General features: G+C 41.7%; 1 pseudogene; it reads right to left on the bottom strand.

The window, feature by feature from the left end:
- Window positions 1-5,564: 5,564 nt before the first annotated feature.
- On the bottom strand, window positions 5,565-6,579 carry LOC109942443 (uncharacterized; annotated as a pseudogene).
- Between the last annotated feature and the right edge of the window lie 2,374 nt (window positions 6,580-8,953).

Raw genomic sequence — 8,953 nt, forward strand, 5'->3', positions numbered from 1 at the left:
GTAACCCACCACATAAAGATCCACACCAGGAAGTAGGGTATTACGCCTCTCTAAGCAGCCCGAACCTGTATAAAATTGTCTACTGTCTCTCGTGCGCTCAGCACGAACCATCGAGCTACAGTCGGTTACACCGTCCTACCCAAAAGCACCTCGAGGGGTAACCCCGGGTGCGCGGTCGAGTCCCAAACACCGACACCGACCGCGCACCACGGGATTACCCAAGTGATGCTTTTGGGTAAGACGGCGCCGTTGATTGCGACTCGATGGTATGTGCAGAGGCACGTCGGTATTACTCATAGAGTTATACAGGTTTGGGTTGCTTTGAATTGTGTAATACCTTACTTCCTGTTGTGGCTAGGTATTGATTTCTGGAGTAGGAGGGTTACAAATGAGCTTTGTGATGTCTCAGCTGCTGTGGATGAGGATGGGGTGAAATGGTGTATTATGAGATCATTTTGTACGGGTTCCCCCTCGGTCTTATATACACCACTAGATAGTTATCGATTTACAAGTTGTGATCACTATCTACTTCACTTATCCCCTTCTTTATTGTAGATTGTAGTCCTGTATATCCGGAGTCTTGATCGCATTATCGCCCGAGTTATCCCTGAATGCATAGCTCTTCGGGTGCTTGTAACCGTGTCACCCGAGATATCAGTGCTTCAGTAGGGTCTAACTTGTAGATCGGTCTTTGTCATCTTGGATCGGGCTCGCCTAACCCGGCTACATCCTGCTGGCTCGTCCCATAGAATGACCCAGTAGGAGGCATGTCAGGCGGCCCGTGATACGTTTTAGCGTCCATGAGGACCCGGGGGATAACTATCCCCCACAAGCCCCTGAGGCTCAAGCCAACTTTTGAGGGTAGTTGGCTCGAGACTCTGAGAAAGAATGATGCCCTTTGTTTCTTCTAAGCTTTTCGAAGGTCATTTTGTTTCATTGTTGTATCCATTGGGTATGGGTGTAGGCCCCGAGGTTTGAATTGATTTGAGTACTAATCAACTCAAAGGTCTTCATTGTTTGCTTTTGAGTTCAGCATTTTTCTTTTTGTCCTTGTGGGTGTAGCCCCTAAGCTTTGAATTGATTTGAGTACTAACCATATCAAAGGTCTTCATTGTCTGCTTTTGAGTTCAGCATTTTCTTTTTATCCTTGTGTCGATTAGGTGCACCGTAGCTGCACCCAATGGGTGTATCCCTTGAGCTTTGAATTGATTTGAGTACTAATCAACTCCAAGGTCTTCATTGTCTGCTTTTGAGTTCAGTATTTTCTTTTTGTCCTTGTGTCCATTGGGTGCACCGTATGTAGCTCCAAGTTTTGAATTGATTTGAGTACTAATCAACTCAAAGGTCTTCACAATCTGCCTTTAGAAAACTCTAATTTATTATAACGATCGTACCTAACTGAGGTTTGTCCGATTGAACTTGCGTTCATTGAGGCCTAGCCGACTGATTTCAAGCCGATAGAGGTCTGGCTGGATGGCATTTTAACGCGACCGCTGACTAGGTTCTGGCCGATAAAGGTCTGGCTGACTTCAGTTTGACCAATCATGAGTTTATCACTTTGTAACTCCTGTGAATATTTTGTGGATCGTGTTTCTTTAGAAAATCCCAAAAATTCTGGTTTGTACACCCAATGAGTGCGCCCAATGGGTGTGTACGCTGTCTTGTCCCAAAATATTAACCTAACGCGACAGGGGGTAATAATGCACTGAGTGGTTGGTATTACTCCTCCTCAGTGCCATGTTACGCCAATGGGTGTCAGTGACCTACTCCTTTTCTTGGAAATTTATGTGACTATTGAAGTCCTCGCGACTGTCCGTTGTACGGGGGGAGCCGAAGGGTCGTCCCTTGGCCTCTTCAAATAAACCACCCGCTTGCTTCTCTTCTCGTTCTCATTTCTCCACGAGTAGAACCATAATGGCCGGCAGCAAGGGCAGCAAAGGCAAGCACAGCTAGAAGGATGGAAAGCGGAAGCCCCCCCCCCAACTCCTCCATTGGAGGACTTTGGCGACTCAGAGTTCTCAAAGGAGCAGTTCTCCTCCGAGGGCGAGGAGTCCCCACTACCAGTCCCCCTCTCGTCGTCGTCCGATTGCTCGGATGACTCGATGGGGTTGTTAGTACCGGAGAGGGCCTACGTCTGATCCATCGAGCGAGTAGGGCTCGAGAGGTCGGACGACTCCAAGGAGGAGGGTGGTGGAGGCAGCGACAGGAGTGGCTACGAAGGCGATGACCAGGGCAGCAACGACGGCAATGGGAGCGACAAGGGAAGCGGCGGTGCGAGCGGCGACGATGACAGCGGCTATGACAGTGGCGACAAGGGCAGCAACGGCAAGGGCGACAGCAGCAATGTCGGTGGCAGTGCGCCACCGGCATAAGTATTAGTGTAGTGTAGTAGTAGGTAGTAGGTAGTAGTAGAAGTAGAAGAAGAAGAAGAAGTAGAAAAATGGAAATGAAATGGAGGATGTGTTCTGTCAGGAAGTGAAACGTGGTTGCTGCATCTAATATTGATTTTCCTTTGATATATAATGTGTTTGAGGTCATCCTTGTTGGTACCGAGCCATTTGTTCTATTCGGCTTATGTTTCGACTGATATGTATTTCATTGTCCTCGAGGATGTTCTCATAACTTAGACAAACATATCTAGAGACTATCTAACTAGTCTAAGTCATGAAATTTTTCCATTTTAATACCTCTCACTCAGTTTCCAATTCAGGCTCAAACTTAGCTCTAAAGTGATATTTTCAATTCTACTTTCTCCAACTTCTCTAGATTGCTCAAATATCTTACTAGAGGTATTTAGATCTTATCCAAATGGTTGAATTATCAATAGTTCATCTTTTCCAAGTTTTGCCTCCTTTTAGCTGGATTTGAGCTATTGTCTAACTTAGAATCTAAATTGTCGATCTTATGAACATGTGACCAAACACTTAGCAAACTAGTTAGCCCAAATGGTTGTGATGGTCATCAAGCACCAAAACAAATCTAGAAATGAGTTAAACCTCATTTCCCTTTCATCACCCCAATATTCTTTTGGTCATTTTCTTGCATAAAGGATCACTATCACACCAAGACTATGGCAATATGTTAAGTTCAGCAACCTCGTGAAAGAATATGTGAGTTGTAGGGTGAAGAGTGGCATCTTTTCCAATCATCAGAATCTAGCACATCATGTTGTTTTCACCATTTAAATCAATTGCATAGTATGAATCATCTTTTGTATACCTCTCAAACACACTCTCATATGCTACAGCTACCTTGAACATATTGTATGTTGAGTTCCGACGTGTGACAACATAAAGCGACAAGAAAGCCTTGGTGTTGACCTTCTCTAGCTTTGCACACTTCTTAAATTTGGCAATCCTAGCAGGCGAGCCCTTTATTGATTTAACAGCTACACCGACATGCTTGATAGATATGTCAAGCTCTTTCAATCCCTCTTAAACTATCAAGTTCACAATATGTGTTGCACACCTCATGTGAAGTAACTTGGATTCCAAGATGCTAGTCTTCGATTTATTAGTCACATTTGCCATGTAGGAAACTGCACCAATATTAGTTGAAGCATTATCAACGGTGATGGTAAACACCTTGTCCAATCCCAAATCAGCCAGACACTTATCCATGTCTTTCCCTATGGCATCTGCCATGTGACCCTTAACCATGAGAATCGTATAATCCTCTTTTGTAGCTACCATGATTCATCAACAAAATGAGTTGCCACACACATGTAGCTTTACTGATGGCCGGATGGCCGAATGTACATGTATATGTTAGTAAGCATACTCAAAGGCACATGTTGTACAATGGTTATTGTATATCATTTTAATTTAATAGGTTCTGAGCTCAAATCTTGTTATGTGTAGTATTTTGCCTCCTATTTCTTCTTTCTCCCTCAATCATTCCTCGCTTTTCTCCTCCGCCACTAAGGCCCTGTTTGGTGTGGCTCTAACTCCATAGATTTCTGTTCCACTCCACAACTCTAGGTGGAGTAGACTCTGCATGGAGTTGGAACTAACTGAGAGGAGGTGTTTGGCTAGCAGGGTGTCCCTAACTCTAGAAAATAGGTTTTTGCGGCTGCTTTGACATTCTTGCCCGTCGTTCCATTTTAGTCAAATAATTTATGTACAAATAATTTTGCCACGCATATGAAATAAAAATACCATTAAAAATGTTTAAAACACAAAATATGACATGTCCATTGTCGACATGGTATTCATTTGTATCTAATTACACGCTAAGGCAACGGAAGTAGCTAAAGTACCACGAAATGCATCCATGGCGGTGAAGCTTGATTCCGATGTTGTTCCATCAGAGGCATGCTATGACATTGCATACATGTTGTGGGATAGTTGGAACAAAGTTTGGATCTCGATCAAAATTAGCAAAGTCTTTGTCCTCACTTGCATTCTCGCGTATGAAATTGTGAAGAACCATGATAGCAGCAACTATCTTATTTTGTGTCAGCATACAAAAACATGGCATCTTATAGAGGACCTACCATTTCATCTTTAATACCCCAAATGAGCGCTCTATGACATTTCGAATAGATGAGTGAACTCAATTGAACTTCTCTTTTGGAGTACTTGGTTCCATACCTCGATGTCACTCTGGTAAGTGATACCGTTCTCCCTTGTGCGGAGCTAGGCAACCCGGTTAATTAGGATAACCTGCATCCACAACATAGTACTTGCATGCATACAATTTACAAATAATAATAATAATATATGCAGCCATATTATTAGAAACAATAATAACATCCATGATACTATAAAATTTGTACCTAGAGGAGGATGTGGGAAGATACCTACATACGCTTCTAATGCATGGTACAATACACTGGTTGACATGTAGCCACATAAGTGAATCGCATATCAAAATCACAAACAGCAAGCACATTCTGAGTTTCTGTTCCTGTCTGATATCTCACTTGCGCTTAATGAGAAAGAGTGACATGAATATCAGCTCCATCAAGATCACCTATACAGTCCTTGAAGTGTGGATAAGCTCTTTTATCATTTCGAATCCTCTTATGCACTATGTGAAAATTAGGAGTTGGTCTCAAGTAATCCTCATCCATTGCAATCACACACTCTAGAACTTCATAAAACTTTCTACTAATGGTTTCACCAGAGTGCTTAAACTTGTTTTGACATCTTCTATTCGACTCACAACCACCACATATAAATAGAAAGATTGCAAGCATTTCATATGTGTTCATGTGTTTGGATGGTTTCAGTCCATAGCTACCAACACATCATGAAGACCAAATAAAAAATCATTGTTCATACGCAACATTCTATGACATTCACCTGGAGTGTTTATTGTCTCTATAAGCCACCCCATCCCACTTAGTTGATAAGTCCTTGGTGGTGCCTTATCCATGTACATGTCAACATAAGTATCAACAAGTTTGGCACACTTTAGAACTAGATCAAGAAAATCACCATCATCGCTAGATTCATCACTCTCACTTCTAGTCATTTGTTGTAAACAATTATAACTTTAATGACATATTCAAATTGTTCACACAAAGTAAAAAAAGGTTCAATGACAATTGGAAAGGAACATAAAAATAAGAAGGTACATCGATAATGCCACAAAGGAAAGTAAAAATAGAAAAGCCCACTAAGGATCAATTCTACTTTGCATATTTGTCATTATAATTTCTTCTCAGTCAATTGAACCTTATGTCATTAGTAGGCAAGGTCATAAACATCTCCCTTTGCTCCTTCTTCACAAACAATTCAGAAGCAATGTAATGTTCATTGGTCTCATAGCCAGCACCACAAGCAATCAGATCACTTGATCAATAGAAAATTTTCCTTCTTTCTTAGAAACATAATCATTTGTAGAACTAGCCATGCTTGTGATTATTTCTTTGATGAGGAGTGCATTTCATGTCTTAGCTTTCTTGCCTTTTCCTATATCTTTTATTGGCTTTGTTATCCTCTTGCCAGTAGTTGGGATGGAATGGCAGCAACGTCATCATCTTCAATTTCTTGAGTTTCAAAAATGGATGCATCATCTTGTGCATCAAAATTAGATGCCTCCCCTTGTGTGCCACCATCAACTGGGACTGGAGGAACATTTGCATCATGATTTGTTTCAATATTTGTATCCAAAGCACCTAGCCAATTCATCTTCATTTTGAAGACCAAGCTTTCTGAACTTTCCACATCCTCTAATGTCCTGAAATGTATAAGCACCATGAATAAATAATCAGAAAACATCAATGAATAATGGTACCACGTATCAAAAATATGATATGACACTTACTGCTCTAGCTTTCTTCCACCAATCATCATTCATATCAATAGTGCCTTTCTCATGATCCCAACTAGTCCCTGTTTCCCTCAACTTTAGTTTCCTACATACCTTGAAATCCTCCTTTAATTTGTTCCATTTATTCTTTAGTTGTAACCTAGTCACCATAAGACATGTCCTTTCTTTGAACTCTTTCTCTACCTTAGAATAACCAACTGAATTCAAACAAGTGTTTGGGCAATTCCCTCTCGCAACTTGTTTAGCAAACAACTTACGTATAATCCAAGTGTTGTCAATATCCCAATCAATTTATGGCATCTAGTCTCACAAATTTAATTTCAAATATGCATTTAAAAACTGACAACAACGTGCACATGATTTATGTACTAAAAATCACATTCATGAGGAGTTTCATTGTAATTTTAGTAAAGAAATTGTATGCCTTGATGTTTTATGTAATATGGACAACCAATTGCTTGCACTTTCCCTGATTCGACCATTGTAGGGGATTGGCAAGCGTGCAGATTGGCCTTCCCTTGCTTGCACTTCCCTATTTATTGAAAAAGATCGGCGGACGTGCGCAGTAGACGGGCCGAGCATGCAGAGCGGATGGCGACGCACGCGTGCAAGGCGTAGGGTTATCGGCGGGTGCGTGCAGCAGGTGGCGATGTAGCCACGTGCGCAGGGAGCTGGATGGCGACGGGCACGCGTAGCAGGCGAGGGCGTGCATTGGTAGCTAGCGACGCGGGCAAGCAGGGAAAGGGGGTGGCACTTGCGATCCAGAGTAGGCGGTGGCGCGGGTGAGTAAGGGAAGGCCGAGGCGGTGAGGAAGGTAGCCGGTGGGGCGATAAGGTGGAAACGTAAGCCGAGGGAACAACCACCCTGGCCTGCACCGCCGAGAATTAGCCGATGGTTGTGCACTCGGCCTCGTGAAAAGAACATAGATGGGGCGCAATGGAGAATAGGTTAGAAACTAAATATTTTTTGTAATGGATGGCATTGATGGATAAATAATATAGAACTCCATGTTTGCGTCCAGTTTTGGGTGTTTTAGAGCTAGAAAAGAGGTGCTCTAAAATCCAGGATCAACTCCATGGAGTTATGATGCTGCACAAAATTGTGGAGTTGGGGTGTTTGGCTGGCTAAACTCAACTCCATCCTGGAGTTTGAAGTTGGAGTCATGTCAAACAGGGCCTAAGTCCAGTTAACTATTAGCAAAGGGATATTTGAGAGCTCCAAACAATAGGTTGGTTGAATCTATTGGTTTTATGTAGTACCCCTTCGTCGAGTGGAGGTCGTCGTCTACATTGAAAAAACCCAGCTAATGAACTAATTGTTAGTTAAGGTTCAACTAATGATTAGCTGAGATTTTAGTTAGGTAGTTTGGAACTCTAATTTTAGTTGGTAACAATTATCTCTAGAGGTTCCAAACATGTCCTAAGTCTAATTACTTGTTGGAATAGGAGGTGGTCCTCACATCCTAGAAATATGCTTATTTATGTAATTTACAGTAACTCACAAAGTTAAACTTATTTATTGTAACCTGTAAAATTAAACTAATTTGTAGGTTGACTAACAACCCGCCTCATCCTGCACTGTACCAGCCTCTAGTGCTCATCAACTCTTTGACAAGCCACGTTCCAATCTACTTGGTAGATTGTTATAGTGATTGGGAAAAACACATGGAGAACACTAAGATGGCTGCATGAGCATGCGCGGTTCGTGGGGAGTAGGTGAGGACGCTACGCTAGCACCTCGCCGGTCATCAAGCTACCAGGGCTCGCATGCCTCCCCGACCGCCACGATACACATCTTCGTCGCTAGGCTCATGGGCCTACCTGCTGCCAACATGGTGGTCGTCGCGCCCATGGACTCATGGGCAAGACGGTGAACTATGAGAGAGAATATTTGGAAGAAAAAAGTTAGGAGAACGAAGGAGAGAACAAGAAATTCGACCCGATTATTTTTTGAGGGTCTAATAGAGATAAAAACTAAAGGAAATGGATGGAAAAACCTACATCGAGCAACAACATAAAACAAATAGATACAGAGAAAACATTTTGTTGTTGTTTGCTTGTCAGTGGTGTACATATACTATGGTCATTGTTCTTTGAGCCATTAAACCACTTGACATTGAGAAGAGTGAATGGCTAGAATGACATTTTGTGCTATAATTTATCACGATGTGAAACTTTAGCTAATACACTATTGTATATTAAGACGATTTTGGTTTCTTAAATACAGGATAAATACATGTAACCCAGCTAAAAACAGGATAAACTTTAGCTAATACACTAATACATATTAAGACAATTTTGATAAACTTTAGCTAATACACCAATGCATATTAAGACAATTTTGGTTTCTTAAATACGGGATAAATATAGGTAACCCAGCTAAAAATGGATCCACAAAAACGAGTGAGGTAGACACTCACGTTTCTGCCTCGTTTCCGAAATTCTTTTTCGCAACTACAAAAACAGTTTCATCAAATGTGAAAAACGATTAAGTCAGAATAAAATTTTACCCTTCCATTTCCAAGCCTAGGGTGATACACTTGTTTTCTAGGGTTCTAAGGCTATCCGCAGCGGTTTCCTTTAAATTTTTTTCTCTATATAATTTTTTTATGTCACATTATCAACATTTCATCCCCTATTTTTTCATCTCCAGCAGCGGTTCCCCCTATTTTATC

This window comes from Zea mays, chromosome 9 (genome assembly GCF_902167145.1).
Source record: "Zea mays cultivar B73 chromosome 9, Zm-B73-REFERENCE-NAM-5.0, whole genome shotgun sequence".
NCBI lineage: Eukaryota > Viridiplantae > Streptophyta > Magnoliopsida > Poales > Poaceae > Zea > Zea mays.